Source organism: Haemorhous mexicanus, chromosome 1 (assembly GCF_027477595.1).
Source record: "Haemorhous mexicanus isolate bHaeMex1 chromosome 1, bHaeMex1.pri, whole genome shotgun sequence".
Lineage (NCBI taxonomy): Eukaryota > Metazoa > Chordata > Aves > Passeriformes > Fringillidae > Haemorhous > Haemorhous mexicanus.
In genome coordinates, this window is record NC_082341.1 from 23,005,015 (window position 1) to 23,028,442 (window position 23,428).

The window sequence follows — 23,428 nt, forward strand, 5'->3', positions numbered from 1 at the left end:
ATTGTTGTTGCCATATTCCTGCTCTTTATTCAGCAAGGATGGGTTGAGAGAAATGTCAGGAAAGGGGCAAATATGTCCCAATCAATGATCAAAAAGTAGCACCCTTGAAAAGGTGTGTATTTATCACCCAATGGCTGCAAAATTTGAACATAATGTACCAGTGCAGTGATTAGGTGGTATTGCTATTAATGTATTGAGCTAAAAGCCTGTGTTTTGGAAGGATTTAGTTCTGTGATGAACTCAATTTTAGAAGTCCCTACTGTGGGTGAGAGATGTGATCAATCCAGTAGCAGTGCCTTTGTTACTGCCTATGCAGAGACCTGAGCACATCACTTAGGCACAAAGAGGCAGCTTAGTTCTTTGTTCATTCTTTATACATGAGCTAGTTACTCATTTCTCCATACATAACTGCTATCATTCTTCATACCTAGACTGTATTTTGTTTCTGGATGAACTTAAAAGGCTTTTTGGAAGGGTCTAATAATCAGAAACCAGTACTTTAAGGTGAAAAGGGCTAATGAGATACAAAAAGCCACACTGTTTGTAGAGAGCAATTCAGCATTCTCCTGGTGCTTCTATTTTACCTCCTTTTGATATTTAAACCCAGAGCATTTCAGTTACAGAGGTGCTGGGTATCATTGTATATTTGTTGTCTGTCCATCTGTAATGCTCTTTCTTTCTCTTCTTTCCTGAAAGAATTTTCAGCCTCATATCTTTGATATCTTTTTAGACACAATTTACACTTTACATTACTCAACTGGAATACAAGCTATTCAGGTGGATGGAGCTTCAGTTGCCGCAAACAAACGAGAGCTTACTGCAGTGCTGTGCTGTTCAGTAATGCTAGAGAAGTTTCAGTGTGAAAAAACCATCGTAAATGAATTTATGTGCCCACCCAGATTTATTTTAATTAAAATCATCCATGAGTCTTGGCTGTTGCTCTGACTACTAAGTACTTACAAATAAGCTTAATATACATGTTTGTTTTTTCCGCAGCTGTAAAAATATATATTCTGCTACGATTGGTTTTTTATCTGATTTATTTAAATAGAGTTAGGTAAAGATGCAGTTTATAGGGAAGGTTAAAGGGTCAAAATCCTATTTAATTAACTTATACCCACTTGGGAAGCAGCCAAGGTAAAAGAATGCAGTGAAAGTAAGCTTCAAATAATATGAAATCTTTGAAAAGGACTAACCACCTTTGGTGAAAGGCTTTCCTGTTCTTAACCTTGTGTCATTTAAACTATTTAAATGAGCTATGCAAAACCTTACTTTTATAATGGAGCTTCAAAAACAAAGATTAAGTATTTCTTGCAGTTACAAGAAAACCAATGCTTATAGCATTTTTGAAAGAAAAGCCTTTAGTGCTCCATCTTACCACGATCCCTGTCTTTGCATACCACAAAATGCACAGTATGTTGCACCTGATTTGACATCTACTGTTTCTGCCACGAGCCTCTCTAGTGTGTGAGACTGGTTTTTAAAAACATTCTTAAGTCTTTTAAAAAACAAAAGGGAAAGGAGAAGCCTCTCCCTGTAATATCTGAAAGAGGTCAGGTTCTCAAAGACTGTAGATGTTGCTTAGTTTCTAAAAGTTGTGTCTGAGAGGAACTTCATGCTAGATTCCCCAAACCGTGTATAATATCTGAACATCTTAGTCATACATAGCAGAAAAGGTTCTTACCCCAACCAGAGTGGGAACTTGGAGAAATAAAATCACTGAGCTGCTTTGTGATCTCCTTATGTACTAGATAGAATATCCTCAGTGCTGTAGTGATGCTCTGTAGAGGTGCTAATTCTGGAACATTTTTTCCATTTAATGCCACAGAGACTGCACTGGAGAAATATTTCTGTTTCAGTGCTCCATATGGTTTTGTATGTAAAAATGGAACTGGCAGGGAAGAAAGCAGCTGGCCTGAAGCTGCCAGTAACTATTTCTAATGTCACAGATTTTCAGCAAAAATCCCAAGTGGGAGCTGTATAGGTGAAAGGACTGCCTAGCAGTATTCAGCAAGTATCAGCACACCCTCTAGGGAATGAGCATGAAGACAAGCAATATGTCATAAAGACACCATTGCATTTCCTAAACTGGGATTTTTTTCTCCTCTGTTTCATTCTAGTCTTAGGAACTCTTTGGCTGGGAAACAATTTAGGCTTGAAAATGTCAACTGCAAAGACTTCCTGATATCTCTGTCAATAAATACCATTGTATGGCATTCATCGTATGGGTGGGCACATAGATTAAGAGCTTAGGACATAATCATAATATGGAAATGTATTCCAAAATTTAAATACATCTATTACTTAAACTTGCCATTAATATAATATACTATAATAATGGGAAAGATCCTTCTGCTTCAGCATGTGAGGTCTGCTTTCTGTCTAATTTATATATTTATATATTTATATATTTATATATTTATATATTTATATATTTATTATATTTATATATTTAAGTGTTGCAGTGCTGTCCTAAAAAATGTATTTTAATTGACATGACCATTTTGCCATGATGCTCAGTCTCTCAAAAGTCACAGCAGCAAACAGAATGCTTAACCAGATGGTGTATAGCTAGAAGGATCTTCACTGTCCCAAATGCAGCTGCAATAATATCTGTTCTGTCAAGTTAAAAACAAAGGCATTCATAACTCCACATTCCAGATTAAAAATTCTTTGCTGGTTTGAAAAGTACTTTCTAGGAAGAGCACAAATGGAAATAAAAATGCAGGTGAGAAATGGATTTCTTTTTTCTTTTGTTTACCCATCCCTCTTTTTTTCTTCCTTCTGCACCTGAACACTCACCCTGTCTTCTCAAAAAAAAAAAAGATGTAACCTAATTCCAAGCTGCCTGTAGGTACTTGCAGGCTACTAGAATGATTGTGGTAGTGATAAACATTTGCACATTGTTTCTTAATGCTTAGCATTTATCTTTGGGGTCTGAGGTAGTTTATAGTGTTGTGATCCCTTGCAGAGGCATTTTTAAATTCCAAGGAATCTTTGTTAGACAAAACGGTCCACACCCATCTCTAGACTATCCCACAGCTACTCTGCACTGACTAAACTAGCAGCATTAAATTTGTTCCAAGACTACTTAGCTTTCAAGAAGCAACTTGACTAATAATTTTAACAATCACATGTATACAAAATGCCCTATTTTGAACTACCTGCAGATACTTTATTTTTTCAATGAGGCAGGGTTTAATTTTTGGGAGGAGGTAAATGCTAATGAGTCATCTGGCAAGAATTTCATCTTTCCCATGTCTTTTTTGTCCAGCAGACTTCGCTTTGGGGATAAAAGCCATGACAGGGAAAAGCAAGAATAAATTTCTGATTCAATTCTCTGAAGAGATGTACTTGTTACATTAGATGGGGAGGAGTGGAAGGAGATGGTCAAACACATCATCTAATTTGGGTTCTGAGTTGGTCAGCTGTTGTGTTGCAGATAATATAAATACATACATACATACATAAATAAACATGCTTAGGTTTGAGCTGATAAATAGCACTGTTAAGAGCAGCTACCATCATTCCTGACACTGGCAGTCAGTAAGTTTCATTTGTGGTATTTGGAGGGCACAGTTGATCTGCTGTCCCTGAACTCTAGGGTTATATTCTTCATTCAAAGCTAGATAGTGACCTATAAAGAATCAGAAGCTTTTCTATCCTGCCTGAATTCTCTGAATTCTGGTTAAATATGACTTGAAGCTTCACAAACTGTTAAGCATCTCCTTGATATGCTGGCAGGCCTACACATTTTTGCTGCTAAAAAAAATAAAACCAACCAAAAAAATTCAAAGAACTTCCAGTCAGAGGCATGGGCTCTCAGCCATCTCTTGTTTGCTGCTCCCTTGAAACATGTACCGGAGATTATCCTTATTAGGCCATCTTACGGGTATTCCCAGAGCTTTTGAGTATAGTTTTCTTCCTTTTTAATTAGTAGGCCATTATGTGACAACTTCTGTCTGCTCCTCTAAGTGCCTGGCTAAGGAAGATTTCACAGTGTTTCCAGATACCTGAAAATAATTAGCCATTTGTGAGTTGGGAGGTGGCTTCAGATTTTAGAATGAAGCTTTGTTCTTCATAATGCACTGGGGAATGCTGCTGATTAAAAATAAGGATGTTATTCCATCATTTTGTCTTTGCAAACAAGAACAGTGTGATAAGTTTCTGTCTAGCTCTATCCAGGCAGTTCCTTCTTGCTCCCTCACCAGTTTTCAATCCCACTAGCTGTGATGAAGCTAGTTGGGAATTTGGTGTTAACTGGATCACTTCATTATGAAGTTCCACATAAAAATGTCACTTTTGATACCTTTAGTGACACAGTGTACAGAGAGTTCCACAGAAAATTTTACAATATGAGTGACCAGGCACAAATGGCACGGCAGGAACAAGGAAATAGGTTTGCACAGTGGGCTCTGCCACAAAGCAGAGACATGGTAGAAGGGTACCACAGCTAAGCTGGCTCTGCCACAAAGGTGAGACGTGGTAGAAGGGTACCACAGCTAAGCTCACTCACACCCAGCTGCTTGTAGTTGAATCTCCTATCCCTTGACAGTTTAGCTCTGCAAGAGAGTTTAGCAATGAGCAGATCTCTCAGCAGCCGTTCTGGAGCTCCTTTTCACCAGAGATGGGTTCAAACTACTAACAAACCTGTTAACCAGAGCATTAATCCCCTTATATCATCTTCCAACAGGCATTTCCTTTCTGAGTTCTGTTATACACAACTGTAACTGATAGGCTTTTCTTGCTTTTCTTTTCTTTTTTCTCTTTTTTTTTTTTTTTTTTTTTGCTTTAGATATTTTAATTAAGGTATCTACAAATTTTTTTCAGGCATAGCATTTACTTATCTGAGATGAGAGCTGGTGCTACCACTGAGATAAGGATCTCATTGTGCCAAACACTGGCAAAAATTGTAGGTTCAGGTTCTCTCATTATAGATCCAGGGAGACAGCATTTCTCCAATTCACGTTCAGTCAATTCCTCTTTGGCAGGTTTTTTTGCAAGTTATCAGGGTGAGAAGCATAGGAATTTAGACACATCACGTTAATCAGATTGGAAAAGGTTAGAAGAAGTTGTAGGGATTGGATGGTTGTCAGGTTTGAGAAGTATATTCTTGCAAACAACTAGCACTAATATCTTTCTGTTCTTGATGTGTACCAAAATCCTCAATTTGTGTTTTTGTTTTTAGTAAGGTTTCTATGGCTTTGCATGCAAACTATGTTAAGCTCAATAACACTGCTGTTTTTGTAGTATCCTCATCTGAAGTACTAGTTTTCCCAGAGCTCACTCACAGAAGGCTGTGCTTTATTCTCAAAAACTAGAAGACATGTAGTAGATTCAGTCCTGGCCATTTTTCATGTGAAGCCTTATTCAAATGGTAATTGTGAAGGGCTTTGTGGACTTTGTTCTCAACTCAAAGAAAAAGCTTCAGCTGTGGCAGCTAGGGTAGGAAAGAATTTTTGCTGAAAGACTTGTAGAAAACTAATTTGGAAGTTACCACAGCCACTCAAAAGTTAAAAGCATACCTACAAAGCAATTGTGAAACCAATCACATTATCAAATAACACTGGAAATTAATACTGTGAATAAGATATATTACAGTAAAGATCAGGCTTTTATTCCTTTTTTTGTCCTCACAAGACACACTATGAAGGAATTCATGATAATATTTTCTAGAGATCTGTGTGCAAAGTATGCAGGGTTGGTTTGCAATTACTGATATGCATATATGCTACTTAGCAGCTGGTGAGTAATTTAAGGGCAATTTAAGAGCCAAGACTCTTCAGAATCAACCTCCCACACTGGACTATTGGGTGCACATTCACCAAGTCAGGTGATGCAGGACTTTCACTTTGAACTCATACTGTGCATAAAGGTACAATTTGGAAAACTCACAGTCCAAGTAAAGATTTCAAGTACTACCAACGTTGCAACTGTTCTAATAGTGCATTTTTGATAAATTAAACTATATTTACATAATTTGAACTATTGGTGGCTCCAGCTAAAACAGGGCACTAATTTTGGAGACACTAAACCCAGAGGCTGCGACAAAAACCAGGACCCCTGTTACAAACAGGTCGCAGTGGGATTAAATGACTTGCCTACAGTCACATGCAGCAGCAAAGCCAAAATCTTGGTTTCTGTTTTCCAGCCCCATATCCACAGTTCCAAAGACATGTCACCTTTCAAAGATTATGTAATTTATTTAAAATATGCTCATAAAATAATATAGTTTATAATTGTATTACTATTCTGGTTTTTTATTTTCTTACTAGCTTACAGTCCCTGTCTAGCACTCCCTTCTTTTAGGGTCATCTCTTCACACCCACCCTAAAATTGCAGTCAACTCCCACACACAAATCTATTTAGAGTTGCAGGGCTCTGCTTAGAGGCAAAGTCAATCTGTGAAAAATTCTTTGTGGAGAGAGGAATTGGTAACACAGCAATATGTCCATAAGGATCTGTATTATGATTTATATGTCAGAACTGTGAAGAATATACAGAAATTTTCATCACTTTAGACTGAGTGTGGGAAATCCCTTGTGTATAAGAATACCAGTGCAGTAACTAAGACACAGGAGAAGAAAACAGAAGAAATTAACCAGTTAATCCTGTGCTAATTATTTGTCAAATATGGTTTACTGCTAAGTACTCAGAGTACTTATAATTATAATGTGTATCCTGTACAGTGCTGCATCTGTGAAAGAGTAGTTGCCAAAAATTGCCAAGATAATCTGAAGGTTTCATTTAAACATTAAATGATATTAAATAGCTAAAGAAATATTAAGTGAATTGGAAAAGATGTGTCCTGTGTGAGGGGAGAAAGGTGAGGATACTCTCTCTGTATTGAGTTATGCCCCATCCTAGGAACAGGACTGGAAGTCACATTTATAGTGTGTTTTGCAAAGGAGATTACACCTGATATTTTGGCCGCACATGTAACTTGCACATATTTTGCTACAGCTTCTTTCCTTCTTTAGTTACAGGGGTGCAGGATCCTGAGTTGACACTATAAACTGACCTTGGCAACATGGGCTTTGACAGAGACTGAAATGAAACTGCAATAATTCAGCCTTATTCAGCTCCTGAAAGTTGCTTTGTAGACAAATAACAGGAAAGAAGATATTGGCCTCAGTGCTGTTTCAGGAGTGATCCAAATTCACTATGTTCCTGTGTGTTACAAGGCTTCTGAGTTCAGGAATCAGCCTATAGTTGAAATTATTTCTTCAAACCCTTCTCAGTTTGTCAAAAACTCCTAGTTTTTCTAGAGTGCCTCTTTTTCTTCTTTTTTTTTTTTTTTTCAGAATAAATTTTTAATAGCAGCCGTAAGTCTTGCCTCTCCTGTGTATTTTGGGGCATGGATAACTAGATAAAACTAAAGCCCAGCAGAAAGCAATTTAAGAAACCTTATATTTAGCCTTAGTGAATAGTATTCCTCAGGAAACCACAAACAAGGTATAGTCCATCAAGAAAAGCTTCCAACAAAGCTAGGCTGTATTCTGAGATAATCTTTGAACTAGCACCTCTGAAGATATGCAGAGCAACTTTATAGGCATCAATCTACTGAGCCTTGTCCACGGGGTAATTCTGAGCCTGAGCTAACAACACTGCAGATCATTTATTTTTCATATATAAGAACAAATGCATTTCTTTTAAATTTCACGGAAGTAAAACTTCCCTGTGAAGGAAGGCGCACTATACAGTGTGACAATTACATATTTTAAAGCATTTATTTATAGAAATGCCTTTATATGCCCATCCTTTCTACACACATTCAGACTCATACATACACATTTTTTGTATGTTTCCATTTGTGCACATATATCATAGACATAGATTAAAAATAAAACATGTATGCATGTATATGTGTATATATATATTTGAAGGGGGAAAAGGATTTATGGCAGCTGGCCAGATTTAATTTGTCTGCTTGTATTTAGCATTTAAGGGCTTATATACTCAGTTTGCTCAAAAGAGTGAAGAAGTACTCCTTGCTTATGCCTCAAATCAGAAATGCATGAAGTGCAGCTGCAGAGATAATACATTCTCCCCAAAGGCTTTGGCTGAGCAAATTAGGTGTCAATGGGGTGCCTGCGCAGGCAGTACTCTCTCTAATTAGTCTCTTGAGCCTAGTTGGTGGCAGGTATAAGATGATCTAATCAATTGGTCTGTGTCTGATGGTACGTGTAAAAATCCTAGCAGGCAGAGCTGTCTCCCACAGGTCACTCACCTGCACAGCAGGAACGCTCATTTTCATTTTTCATCTCTTCCATCACATGATGCTGACAGTTGGTTTTAAGGAAATTGAATCCAAAAAATATCTAGTTCATAGGGCATGTAGGTCAAAATAAAGTTGCATTATGGGTATTGGTGATCCAATTAATTAATATTTATAGCAACAAGTTGCACGTAGATATTATCTGAGTGCAAATAGTATTGCGAATGTTTGGTTGGCTTTTTAAAATGATCTCTCTAACAAAGGCAGGAATAAAAGGTGTGGGGAAAATCACCTGTTAATATTGTACTTTTCTTTCAGAAAGGATGAACAGTATCTGTGATGTCTGCATGTGTGGTGGAGGGAGAAGCAGAAAGAGTATTATTGTTGATGATCTTAAATACCTCCATGTTCCAGCTCATAAAGAACACAGTATCTCCAGTTGTCAGCTCACATTTTTATTTTAAAACTGGAATACTCTTATAATACTGCTGCATCAGCTGCCACATAAATAGACATGCACTCTGAGTGTGCTTTGCATGCTAAAGACTCTGCAAGAGCACAGCTCCACCCGATGTGATAATTTATACAGAAATTAAAAGTACCTAGAGAAGGATGCTGATGCTGCCAAAAGGAACATGTATTGAACTGGTATTTTTACCGGACAGGATGTTCTTTCACTAATTAAAAAAAAGAAAAATATTTGGGATTTAATCACCTTCCTCTGCCTCATGTCTAGAGAGTATGATTAATGTTTAAATTACAGGCTTTGGTATGCCTTTCTAGAACCAGTGTAACATCAACAGCTACTGCATTCTGAAGTTGGCATCTGCTGTTTTTAAGGTGGATTAACACTCTATCCTGTTCAGGGTCTGGGACAAACAGAATGTATGCAGCAGAAGTTTCCTCTAGGTAACAAACATGGAAATGAGTCACTTCATGTAGATCACTTAATATTTCAAGTACATCATTAACTTACTTGTAGAAAGCTATTAGATTTAGTAGAGTTGTCATGAAAACCAGAAGTACCTAGATCTGTGGTGAAAAAAGGCAGTCTTCAATGTTTCAGGGTTTGTTTTGGGGTTTGTTGTTTTGGTTTGATTTTTAAGGAGATATGAAAGAACCCTACTTTGCTCTTGGGAAATAACAAGTTGTAAATATTCCATTTAACAATTTACAATTTTATAAGCAAAGCTGTGACCAGAGGCCATAAACATAATCTGCTAAGTCACCAGGCAAAACTTTGATTTGTATGATATAGGAAATGTATAAATTCTAAGCAAGGATATTTCTAAAATATATCTTTAAAAATGCAAACATGGAATACAAAGCCATCTGGGAACTGGATAGAGGTCTCTGCCTTGGGTCTTTGTTGTGTGAACAACTGATGTTTCATTTCAAGAGCCACTCTGAAGAAACAATGCTTTTTTAATGAAAAAGATGGGTTCACACCAGTTTAAAATTTTCTAGGTTTTTTATTGTAGATTTTCTGCTGTGGATAAAGACATGCTCTCTTCTTTCTCCAGTTTAGGAGAGTTGTCTGTTTGATGTCTCATCCTAAACAAAATTAAATGTGAAGAGTAAGTGTACAATGATGAGAGCACTCCTCTGACAAGTGGCATATCTGTGTTCAGCATAAGAGAAAGCTGGCACTCCACGACAGCTCTCTGAGGCAGGGGAAGGGACTTCACCTGTTGACTCCACTTTTGAATTGACAATACTCACTCAGAGAATTAGGGATTCAGATGCAAGCATTATCTACTCCTAACCACCACACTTGTTGTGTCATGTAAGGATTTCAAACTCAGGAGAAACACCTTGGCAGGCAGAGCTGAGGGTTCAGAACACCTTGCACATTCTGGCACTGCTGTGAGCAGGGGGTCTGTCATGCAGGCTGACTTTCCAAACCAGGCATGCTGCACATTTCAACCCTGCAGACCGACCAAGACTACCATACTGTTCCCTGGTTCCAGTTGTACTGTGTCTCCTAGCTTTCCCCAGCCAGAACCATTAGTGAAATGTGGCATCAAATGAGCCTGTGCAGAAGGTGGAGGGTGGTGCTGCCCACCATACACGGTCTCTAAGCTTCACAAGAAACCAGTTACAGCCTTGATATAGCAGGATCCAGCAAAGCTGGAGCTGGTAGAGTTGTGATCCTATAACTGTGATCTGCCTTATATTGAGCCACAGCAGGAAACCTGTAACTCCTGCTACCCTTTCTTAGTCTTCAGTGTTCTGCCTGCAGTGTGCATTAGTGCTGGCAGTAGTCCAGTGTGCAAAGATATTTTTTTCCCCCATGTGTTATATGGTAGCAGCTCTCAGTTTATTAATTTCTAAAGAATCTCTTAATGTTCTAGGGCTTGATTCTGGAAGTGCTAAGCTTCTAATGAAAGTATTCCCCATTCCACAAGCTCAGGCCCTTCCCTGGAGAATGTGTCATCAGCTTTGCCTACAAAGCCAAACTTGAAACCAGACAATGTAGTGTTGTTACTGGAAAATTGTAGCATAATCCTAGGAGAAGTGTGATACTTACCTCATTTAGATATTGTCCCAAGGTCCAGTGATAGAAAGGAAAAGTTCTCTGTAATTAAACTGCAGTTATTCTCAAATGAGCAATGACCCTCTGAGCAATTTGATAACTGCTGGAAAAACATGCATCCAGAGACTTTGCTATCCTTATAATTTTATTACCTGTCTCAGACGTCCCTGCTGCTTATGCCAGTCTCTGGAACTCCAGTGATTTGGGCTTAGCCTGAAATTAGGCCAGCTATTCTGGATCAGCTTCCAACTTGCAAGCCGGCTTTACACAACTGGAGTGTAGGTGACAGTGGGGGCAAACACCTCAGCATTGGAAGGAGCTTTGGGAGTTTAGTTGCTTCTTTCCAAGAAGGAACTCCCAAAAAGAACATCCCTGAAAAGGCAGGAAGGGAAGGAAGGGAAATCTGGAACTTAGGGAATATTATCGCTGGTGTTTCATCACTGAGCAGTTGTGAATCTCTGCATGTTCCAAATACTGCTTTTCTTTTTAAGCTTTTGAAGGTAAACTAAATGCATCAGCCCAAATGTATTCCTTGAAACAAGATTTATTGGCACTTCAGCCAAGCTTCTAGACACTGGGGAAAGTGGGACTTTCATGTGGAATAGACAGTCCACACAAGCTCCAGACACATTTAGAAAACAACCCAAGAAGGACTCTAGAGGTGGTAGACCAAGCTTCATGAGGACCCAAGATGCTTAAGAACAGGCTTTTGTTGATCCAATTCAGGTATCCTGGTGCTTAAAGAATAGAAGAAGAGTTCTCAAGAATCATGACAGGAATCCTGGAAATTACAGAAGTTAAGATATTGCAAAGACATTGGGGTGTTTTGTTGAAAACCACAATTAAAGTCCTATGCTTGAAACTGTGGTTCAAAATTGATGTCTTGTTTTTCTCCTGCTTTTGAAATGAGGACTAGACGAGATTCACTGGCACCTGCATCCAGTTTGATTTAAATAGTTTTAGGACATGCTAATACAAACCAGTTCCATGCTCAATGAATATTTCAGCATTCTTTTTTTTAAGGGATGAAATTCCTTCACATATGACTGTCTTCCTGCAACAGCATTTTAAAAATGTATCAGGTCTGTAGTTCTAGTCTTGGAGAACTTAACAAATATATTTTCAGAATTTTTCAGAAAGTCTCACTTTATAACTTGACATAGAATTCTACTTGGAGATTTATTAAGAGTTAAATATGTTAATTATAAAATCCTTTCAGTGGCGTCATTCATCCAGTTCATCTAGCCCTCATTCAGCCTTCAAGTGGCTCTTCTCACAGTTACTGGATACTTTGTTTTCCTGTCCCACATTCTCAGCCTGCCTCCTGTTTTGTGTAAACCTCAAAAACATCAGGATACCTTCGTGCAAGTGCTTTGAGCTTCTTCATCAGTAGAGTGAAAGACAACATAAGTGAAGCTATTGATAGTGTTTATTTTTATATTTGAAAGGAGAGTTTGCAATTATTTGCCTAGATAATAGAAATACACTGAAATAAAGGTAAATACATTTCGACACAGCACACCAAGAAGCTCCATAACCTGGGTATATTTGCAGAAATGTTTCTGATTTGTTTCAGGGTGCCCCAAACAACTCTCAGAAAGGAAAACTGAGGAGACATTCTCAAAAACTAGTTACGAGCATTGTTATGGAAGAGATCACTAGGGAGAAAGGGGCAAAAAAAGCTAGTAAACTCCTGAAGCTCTGCCAGCATTTTTAGCAACCTTCCTTTGCATTCAGGGAGTGTGACCACCTTTAGAAGAGATGACTTGTTACGGCTGTCTATAATTTCCATGGAGAATGTCAGTGCTAATGGTACCTGTGAAGATTAGCTCTTGGGGCACAGACACATAAATATGGATTAATATATCTCACTTAGGCGACCACCCTGAAAACACTGCTGTTTTAAGTTCATTTTCCTGAGGTACCAGTTCTAAACATGCTTTGGAAGTCTGCACTTCACTCTCAGCTGGCATCTTCATACATGGCTCTGGCCTAACCTATATTTTACCAAGTGAAAACAAAAATGCAATTTATGAGGCTTATTATAATTTATATTGTTTCCTTACAGGATTAAATTTACCGGGTTGGAGGAGGGAAACAAAAACCTAATGAGGAGGCCGACACCAGGAAGGAACCACGGCCTGTTTCCTTTCTGTCTCTATGGTGGATTTCATTCAAAAGAAAATTGAAGCTGGCAAGACCCTGTTTTTCCCTGCAATTTATTTAAAACCTTGCACGCATTTGGATACCTTGTGATTTCAGAGAACTATGTGAAGATTAAGCTTTTGCTTACTGATACATGGCATGTACTCTTTCAGTCTTTTGTGTTTGATTTTGTTTGATTTTCCACTGCAGCGCTACATCTTTGTAAGGATTTTTATGCTTTCACCAGCAATGTCTTAAATACTTTCAGACAACACATTTGGTGTTCACACTTCTTCAGTAACAACTGTACAAAAAGAGCCAACAGTGGCATAAAAGACTGTGTGTTTTCTTTGAGGGTTGTGCATAGTTTGCAACCAATGGGAAGACTATTTCTTCCCAGGGCAAGCCCAACTTGTCCGATCAGCTGACAATTACAACACTTGCCACTCTTCCTTAAGTGTTGTTGGGTTATTTCTTTTTTCATTATCCCCTCAGACCATTCATATCCATTTAAAAACATGGCAATAATTGCATGTTTACTTAAGTACTCTAAATTTGGTTACTCTGCTTAGGCTATGTAGCATGCCAGTTTTCAAAATAGGCCTGCGAGAAAGACAAAACAAAACTTATGAGATGTATGCAGCTGACAGATACACAGTGAGTTCCTTATGGTTTTATTCTCTTCAAGAATATATCTTTCTTTTTTTATAGGTCTTGGCTAACATCTCTCTCTGTTTTTCCTCACACTAGTTACTTTTTGGAATATTTTCTTGAAAACAGAGATGATGAAACTGTTCTGTTTAATTCAAGGCAGATACTGAGGTACAGAAAAACTTCCTTTGAACGAGCCATTAAATCTAGCTGTGTTACTTTGCCATGTACAAAGCAAGGTGGAGAATTCTTTTCAACCCAGACCGTTTGCTGTTCCACACCAAAGCACCTTTTGAGTTATTTTCCATAGGTATTCTGAGCTGACTGGAAGGCACTACATGATCCTTAGTCTTTAGATATCTTTTCTGAATGAATCATTCAAATGCAAACTTTGCAAGAAACTAAGTTGTGTGTGTGATTTTAGAAGGAAGCCCCTGCTAAATTTTGGTTGGAGAGAGCATTGTATTCAGGGGTGTGGAAAAACTGCCCTGTTTACAACTTTGCATTCAGAGAGGGCAAGGTGCAAAAATCACTGTTGAGTTATAGTCCTGCTTGGACAGAAGCACTTGCTAGGCAATATTATTCTACACATAATTTTGACATCCTTTGCTTGCTGGATGCATTGAGTTACATTTTAAGGAAGTGTGGTAATGCTTTGGTTAGCTTTCAGTGTTTAAAAGGAGGGGAAAAGGATTTGTGCTGCTGCCATCTTATTAAACTCCAGCAGAGTTTAATAAGAAAAAGACACCAAATAAGGCAAATCCTTGAATGCACAAGCAGCTACAAAAGGTCTCTTAATGAACAGGAGTCTACACTTTCAAAGAACTGAACCGTGGAAATATTCTCAATATTTGCACAGCCATTAAAAGAGAATTTTCCCCACTGACATCTCTGTTTCAGGATCTGCTAAAAGCCATCTAAAAGCCACTTTCAGTCACAATCATATTTAGAACTTACTACAGTTCTTCCCCTGTGTTTATAGGGGGAAAAGTGACCACTGAACTTTTGAATTTATCACACACACTGAAACTGCCTTAGACGTGGTTTGTTTGGGTTTCATGTTTCCTTTTTTTTGTAAGAGAAAAGTCTTTTATACATTATCTTTGCTACTTAAATTGTGTGCAGTTTGATGATTAAAATCAGCTATTTTTAGAAAAAAAACTTGCTGCAAAATCTGAAGAATTTTTGAAAACACAACAAAGATTTTGATTAGGAATATAAGGGTAGTTTCATAGATGCTTCTACTTGACAGCTTAAATTTGAAGGCAAGCAATTACACCGCTCAACTAATCATCTGAAGGTTTAATATAGAGTAATTCTCCAATTGTTCCCACAAGCCTAGCACATTACTATCCATAGTGACTCATGCACAGTGTTTGCTTAAGGTATGTGTGTGTGTGTATGTGTGTGAACACACATGTGCACAGGAGATTATCCTCTCTGCCCCATTCCCACTTCTAAGCAACCACTGAAATAAAGTTGATCCAAAAATCTTCAAACTCAATTAACTGCATGAATGAAAGTTCATAAATATCTAGGTTTCTAAATAGCAACTTAATCTTCAGCAGCAATGAAGTTATCTCACCTACTGATCATTAAGGAGTGACCAGGGTCTCTTACTCCTGCACCCACTTTCTGGGCACCCCAGCTGCCTGTGGTGGCTTGGTTTTGCTGCTCTCCCATGGAGGCTCTGGGCCCTGGGGACGTTCTCCGGGCATGAAGGCAACCTAGGCTCAGCAGGATGGTGCTTTTCACATGAGCACTGCAAATTAATCTTCTGTAACATCAAATCTGCTGGGAAATATCAGGGGTTTTTTTGAGATAGTAGAAGCTCCTTTGCCCAGGGAACTAACAGTTGACACTACAGCCTTATTTCACTCTTCTCCCTTCCAGCAGAGCCCTTACCTGCACAGTTAGCCTGACACCCATCGGACAGCTGCCCACCCAGACTGCTTCCCACCTCTCCAGCTGTTTTCACCACAGCTCTTCTTAGTGTTGTAGAATGGACTGTTTAAACCCTATCAATGCTCTTGAGACAGCTTCAGCAAAGATCAGTAGTGTTACTCTCTTTTTCTCTCATCCTTCTGAAATCAGTTCCTCAAAGAATCTTCAAAGACACAAGAAGTAGCCCAGCCTTCCAGATGTGGGCATCTGGAACGTGATGTTTCACACTGTCAACATTGTCACGTTGTTGAAGTCAAAAGTTGGCTTTAGTGACCAATAGTCTTTGGGGTACAGTCCTGGAGAAACTGTGGGATTTGCTCAGAGTGATTAGCCAGCAACAGCTTAACTTGCATTTTCCTACCACTTGGCTGAGATCCAGTAGATCTGTCCTGGTGATACTTGAGAGGATGTGGCTTTGCTGCAAGACGGGAGAGCAGCAACAGGGCAGCAGATATAGCAGGCAGATAAAAGTGGAAGGGCATATTCTAACTCTCTATGGGATCTAATATTAAGTGAATGGGGAAGGGAAGATGGTGATAGATATGGTCTGCATGATACAGAGAGTCCTTACAAGTTCAAGTTCACAGAACCTAAATTTACAAGTCAACCAGCTGGAGATTGCTCAGTCTTCTCTCATGCTGGGTTCAGTTCAACTCAAATCCACACCCAGCAGGCACCACCCCAGACAGGATACTGCAATAGTTCTGACATTACATTACTGTATAGGGTCCTACATCAGTTGGGTCCTTTTAATTCTCACTCTTACTTTTAATCAGAACCATGGCTTAGGACAAGTCATCAGTACAACAGTGAAAATTCAATCTGCAGTAGATGGAGGCACAGGGGATTTTGCTTTCTCTTTGGTGCATAGGAGTTCTGCATTTCAGACTCCTGGGAAGAGAAGGTAAGATAAATATATACCCTGTGGGTTGGTGGGTTATGTACACCCCATGTCAGTGCACACAACCAAATGTGTAGTCAATGCTCAATATATGAATATACAAAAAGATGAATATACAAAATATTCATCTGTGAATATTACTGGGTTTGTAATCTTTGTTATATAAAAGGTTTAGGCTGTATAGACTAAGGAGCAAACTGCAGATACCACCTATAAACAGAAGTAGGTTGCATTACTGAGCAAAACAATACTCTCCCCTACCAGCATTTAGGTGGAGTGACTGTACGTTACTGCCTTGCATTTTTCACATAAGCAAAAAATCTAAAAGGAAAGGATGCACTAATAATTCCCATCCCCCAAAATGCATTTCCATGGTGCTGCATACAAAATTCCTGCTTGCCAGCTTCCATGCGGATTTTTGTATGGTGCACTAAGAGGTATTCTTTTTTTAACAGATAAAAATGGGGAGGGCTGGTACATGAAAACAATGTTAATGTAATTAAATATATATATACTTCAGAAGAACAGCATCGTAAACAGTACAGTAAATAAATGTCGCATTATTTGTTACACCTTGTAATTTGTCTGTATTATGAAAGATGTAATGGTTTGTCAGCTGTAACTGTTGTTTTCTTGTAACATCATATTGAATAAAGTGTAGCAGAATCTCTCTTCTCCTTTGTATATATGATCTAGACCTAACCCAAGGAATAAAGCCTTTCTTTTCCTCTTTGTTCTCCAAAAACAAAACAAGGAAATGGTTGTAAACAAGAGATTTTTAAGGAATGAAAAGTACTTGGGAGCAGGCAGACACCAGACAGTAATACATTGAAAAGATTAGGCACTGATTCCGTCAGACATGAGCTTCATCAAAACTACAAGGCAGTGCTCACTACACAGGGCAAGAGTCTTTGCATTTCTGTCTGTAATAGTACCTTAATGGTTTGGTGTCCCTTTCCGTTTTGTTATATATGTGACAAGGGACTTCTTTACAGCACACTGGAATTTAACCAAAGTAGTAAAAAAGCCAGTATTCTGAAAAAAAAACAAACCAGGTCTGATTTAAATATATCATCATATGGAAGATGATTTCTGGCTTATTACAACTTTAAATAGAAATAACTGATACTGATAATTCTGGTAGAAAATCAGGCAAAATAGACAATATGCATTTTTCACAACTTTGATGTGGAAGTGTGATTTATCCTTGTTCATACTTGATTATGTATTTCAATCAGTGAATGTATGCCGCCTTGACTCTGTCTATTTGTGCATCATAGCATTAGATAAGCAAGTGCTTGCTCACACTATATATTATCAATATGTGCATTCACTATTTTTTCCTCCTTTCCATTGCTTCTAGCTTTTTTGGTACCAGCATCTTGCTAGGACCTATTTTTAGACAATGAATGCTAAATCAATGCAGTTTGCATAGACTTTGTTAGAATAATTGCCTGAAATGTTAGAATATGCTGTTTTAGCAAATACAGGAGTCTATAGGAGTCATTTTGATCTGGGATGGGGGATAGCTGGAGAGCAAGTGATCATACTGTGTAGGCTGATGGGGCAGCAGCCCTAGCCTAGAATATGAATAATGGAGGACCTAGATTTTAGTCCTGGCTCCAGCTGATTAGAAATATTTGAAGATAAAAGGGTCTTCCTTTGAGCTAGCACAATATAAGCTTGAATGTGGGTCTTCAGTGGCTCAGGTTTTATCCAGTAGAGGAATGTTCTGGCCCCGATGTGATCACAGAGCACTTCAGGAGAAGAATCCTCATTTTTAATCTAGAAAGTTGCACAGAATGACATCAGCTGCACCCAGAGGGCATTGCACAAAAACAAACAAAGAAAACACATGCATATTCATCTATTTATATTTTACCCTCATTTCTCACTGGCTAGGACAGGTTTAGGAAGGTGTTGCCTTTTTATAGTCTAGATGAATAATTTGTAATCCTGACTCACTACCTGTATGGCAACTTTAACCTACAAATCCCTACGATACAAATGAGGACCAAGAATTATTACCTAAAAAGGTTTGTATGTTTGAACGCAGAGTACCAGGAAGCATGTTCAGAGTCAGCCTTTAATTATGTAGTATAATCCTTAAAGCTGTCTCCTGACCCCCTTGGCTGCACTCCTAGCCTGTTTAGCCCCAAGGTTTTCTTCCTAAGCTAGCCTGGCTGCCACGGCAAACCAAGAGATGCATTTAGCTAGAATAGCAGCCACCCCTCCCCCAAGAAAAGAAAAATCAGAGGGAAGGTGTTGAAGCAACCCTTTGCCACTGGGTTAACACATACAGTTTCTCAATAATGCCTCTTCTTGTAAACCTCTGCAAAGTAAACCCTACAGCAGCGGAAGGGCTTGCTGCTACCAGTGGGGGGTGGTGTTATGGACATTAGATTTGAGAGGCTTATATAGCACACGGGTGAGGATAAAGGGATACAAATCAGAGAGGGGGGAAAAAAAACCCAAACCAACTGAAGAGAGTTAAAAAAAAATATCCAGTGCCAAGTATTTACTGTTCATTTCCCTTGTGAGTGGTGTTATATATTGTCTGCAGTGAGTCATGCTGAGAGCAAGCCAGGCACAATAATAGCTGAGAGCAGTCCTGCAGCCCCTTCGTTATTGCTTCTGCCCGCTGATACCGAGTTGGGCAAAAGAAAGTGATTCCAGAAATGTTCCTTTCTTTTTTTTTCCCTTTTCTCTTGCTTCCCAGAGGACTCAGTAGTGATTGCTGGGGCTGTACTACCTTGAAAGAACTGCTAAATTAAAATCAAACATTTTAAAATTAATTTTTCACGGACCCATATGGTGATTCACATAAAAGACGTAACAGCTCTAAGTGCTATACCAGATACTGCAGCGCTGTATATCCCAGTAAAGTCTTGAAGCCTAAGGAGATTTATGATATCATAGAAACATTTCAACCTCATCTTTCAACTAGAATTAGGACTATAGTGTCGGTGTTATATAGGACCATATAGGTGTTAATCTAACAGTCCAGCTAATTATAAATTTGTTGCCAGCTTTCACCTGAGGAGCTCAGAGATATTCATGCATCAAAGAAATGAACTGTATACACAGCTCTGGAACATACCATACAAATGTAAAGATCCATATTTTTGTAGAAGAAAAAGAAAAAAAAAACCCACACCCCAAAACCCAAGGTACAGATTCAGTTTTTTATTTTCAAAACTTTGCATGGGCAAAACCACCTGAAAGAGTATTTCACTTGGTGTTTGGTGAAGACTGAACATTGTTGTTGCAAGAAACTGTTCTAAAAAATATCTTCAAAGTATAATTTCTGTGTTTAAATCAAGTCCTGTTTCACAGTACAGACAGCTCCAAAGACATGCCAAAGTGTGGTGCTCTAACAGGACTGTAAAGAGCTGTTTCTTGACCAAATTCCCAGCATCACGTCAGTGTGGAGCAGGAGAAACTGCATGTACCAGCATTCGCTGGGAAATACTGTAAACATGAACTGCCACATGTCTGCATCAGGAGACACAACTTTCAGAGACCATCTCAGATGTTCTTCTATAATCTCATTTTTTTTCCATAACATACAATATAGACAGCAAAGGAGAAATGAGTTTCTGCATGGAAGGTACTCTACAGCAACCCTACACAGGTTAATTTGGAACAAAACTGCCTCCTTGGTGGGGATGTGAATCACAGAAGAGCTGCACTTCTGGTCTCCCACATCCACTAGGTTCTCTCCAGAAATGCCTGTTTGCATCTGGCCAACGTAAGTGCTTTCACTGCTGGATGTTTAGTTTGCACTCATGCATGCGGAGTGACTAACGTGGAATAGCAAGAACCTGTAATTTTGAGAGCAGCTCCTTTAGTGGCCAGAGGTACCCCACTCTTCTGCCAGTCCAGTGACAGCAGTGAGTGAGCAGAATGAGGATAGCTTCAGCCACGCTTCCAAGCACTTCTGCTCTTCTTGGATACATCTGTCAGACTGGAGGTGGAGGATGCAGGACAGAGGGGATGAGACAGATATGTGTGCTGTCCGGGGGCAAGCTCATGAACCTGGCGGTGGTTAGGATATGGTCACAAGCAAGCTCCGGTGTTTTAGAATATTCCCTTGTTTTAGAAATTTCCAACATGGTCACCCTACCGCTAGCTGGGCCTTTCTTTTATGACCCACACATGAGAAAGAGGCATTTGGATATCCTTTCCCCAAGCACTTGCAGTTTAGATTTAGGACAACCAATTGATCAGTGGAAAGGGGAGAATTTTAGAGGGCTTCGGATGAGCCCTTACAAACCCCTAAATATGAGGAAGTGTACTACACATTCACCACCTGTAATAACACAGCTTTGAACACCCCAGTGTGTTTCTGCAGTGTCAGGGAGTAGGGTTCCCTACGACAGCACTGCTGAAGTAAACAATACCCGGTTTTAAACAATACCCGGTTTTTGGGAGAGGATGCTCATGACAAACCCCAGTTTGCCAGCAGTGCCAGGTGGCATGAAGGAGTCACCAGTTTACCCTGAGAAAGAAAGGAGCCAGGGCCCGGGAATAACATCAGCTCTTACTGAAGGCCTGACGAGGCTGAAGCCAAAGCAACTGTGTCCCCTGCTCCTTGTCAGTGCTGTGTCTAAAAAACACCAAACCATCGGTGGCTCACTGGGATCTCCCAGCCCCTTCCCCCCACGGGCCATGAGAGCTCTACAGGAACTTCATGGCGAGAAACCACAGTACCCTTCCAAACACTGGGCCCGGTGATTCCCGCACCTGCAACTCAAGCTGCTGAGCTGCTTTGCACCGAAATGTTTTGACTGCAGGAATCTGTCTGGCAGGAGGGAATGCCAGGAAGGAACAAGGAGCACATTCAGGTGCGCTGGCTGTGCTGACACCACTGAGATGCCCGGTGTGCGCAGAGAAGCTCTCGTTCCGCACAGGCGCAGCGGACACGGGGAGGGCCGGTGGGAGGCCAAGGCCAGAGCCCGAAGCACCGTTCGCGGGCAGTCCCACGGAGGTGAAGCCCCATCCTGTCGCTGCCCGGTTCCGCCCGGCGGCCGAGGGAGCTCCGGGGACCGCCACGTGCCGGGACCGCCCGCGCAGGGCGGCAAGGGCCGGGAACGGGGCCGGGAAGGGCCGGGCTGTGTCTGCACCCGCCCCCGCTGGGAAACGAGGAACCCTGGCGCCAATGCGAGGGAAAAACAGCTCCGGAGTGTCCGCTGCGGAGCGGGAGGAGCGCTGAATGCCGAGATGGGCAGGGTGCGGCCGCCGCTGGGTTTGGCGCGGCGGAGCAGCCGTGCTGCCATGAGAGGCGGGATCGGGGAGGGTCAGGCTTGTCGCTGAGATTTTCCGGAGGTTGTGGGAAATGCCGCTAGGAATGGGGGGTGGGGGTCTCCTCCCCGCTTTCAGCCACGGCTCCAGGCTGCCGAGCAGAGTGGGTGCGGGGTGCTGGGACAAGCCAGGCCCCTCGCTCGCCTCACGGCGTCCAGAGCGGCACAGCCTGGCCCTCAGCACTGCTGCTGCCCGCCGGCATCCCGCCGTCCCTGGGGCCACGGGGCACACCGGCCTCGCCTCCTTCCCATTGCCATCCAAACGCGGCCACCGGCAGGGTTTCACGGAATCACAGAACGCCTGGGTTGGAAAGGGCCTTGGAGATCATCCTCTGGCCCTGGGCAGGCGCTTCTTCCGCTAGACCAGGGGGCTCAAAGCTCCGTCCGCCCTGGTCTCGAGCGCTTTCACGGATGGGGCAGCTCCAGCTTTTCCGGGCATCCTGTTCCACCATCTCAGCACATCTGAGAGCACTTTGCTACATACATCAGTTCATGTGCAACACCTTCAGTCTTGTGTACTGTATTGCCTTAAATCCCTAATCTGCCTTCAGATAGATCCATGCAGCAGCTGGTGCACCAACTGGGCTTTGGACTGGTGTGTGAATACCTGAAGATGGAATTGGAGTTTGTCATCAGTAAAACACGGTATCAAACTCATACTTGCCCCAGATGCTGATCTTTTATTAATTTCTTCGATACAGAAAGAGAAAAAAATGCAACCAAGTTCTTTTAAAGTTATTTCTAGAGCCTGAGTTAGAGAAAATGGCCTTAGGTGGATTTTTTTTTTCTGCTTTTTTTTTTATTATTTCTTAACGTGGACATTTACTACAAAGACAGAAAGAAAATGTGTTGTTTAATCTCTCTTGAGTGTCTGCCTGGCTTATTTTCACACATATGATCTCTTTTGTTTTCTGATTAACATATGATCAGCCTGTACTGTTCCAATCTGCAGGATGCAATGCAAGGGGAAAATGGGGAAATCTACACTGATTCTTTTTCTTTCATACCTTAGTACTATACTGTCCCAACAAAGAAATCGGGGTTGTAGCAGCATACACACTTTTTTTTTTTTTTTGAAGTGTCCCTCAGCACTTACACAAATCCCCCTGAGTTCTCCCTGCACCTTCTTTCAATTAAATTGCTTTTCTTAACTTAATATGTGACTGTTTGATTAGAGCTGGTTGGAAGTTTTTCATAACAAAGCAACGTTATTCAGCGGCTTTGAAACCCACTGATTTATCAGGAGAAAAAGACTTATCTTTCAATTAACTTCTTTCACCTGTGGATTGCCAGGAGCTCAGGTTTCTCAGCCCAGTGACAGGACTCCATTTGAATGACTGTGGGGCTGGAGACCTCAGGGATTTTGGGATTTTGCCACAGAGCCAGGAGCCAATGCAATTCTCCAGTGTGTGCAGCTGTGGGACGCTGCAGATGCCAGAAATCATTGCCTAGTTTGGTTTCAGACTCCATGGGCTAATGTCATGAAATTCTCCAAACTGCCATCTCCAGATACTTCAGTATTTCAGTTTAGACACCATATTTCAATGTTGATGGTTTGCTTTTAGTTTGGAATAAAGGGTTTCTAGAAGACATTTTGCCATGATAGAATGAATTACTCATTATCATTAGCAATGAAACCTACCAGAGAGAATAACAACCTTTGCTGGTAGGAGAAGGCACTTGGTAAATTCCGACTACCACCAAGAAAATGACTTAATAACTCATCCTAC

The 23,428-nt window shown here is 40.4% G+C and overlaps 1 protein-coding gene across 3 annotated transcripts in view; it reads left to right on the forward strand.

The window, feature by feature from the left end:
• Nucleotides 1–23,428, forward strand: part of CDK14 (cyclin dependent kinase 14) — a 344,690-nt gene that overhangs the window by 297,117 nt on the left and 24,145 nt on the right. For 2 of the 3 annotated variants that reach the window (XM_059842976.1, XM_059843003.1), the window contains one exon: nucleotides 12,823–17,065. The exons of the other annotated variant lie outside the window; for it this stretch is intronic. The gene's annotated coding sequence lies outside the window, so the exon portion shown is untranslated. Of the gene's footprint in view, nucleotides 1–12,822; nucleotides 17,066–23,428 lie in introns of those variants that run through there. 3 annotated transcript variants of the gene reach the window in all.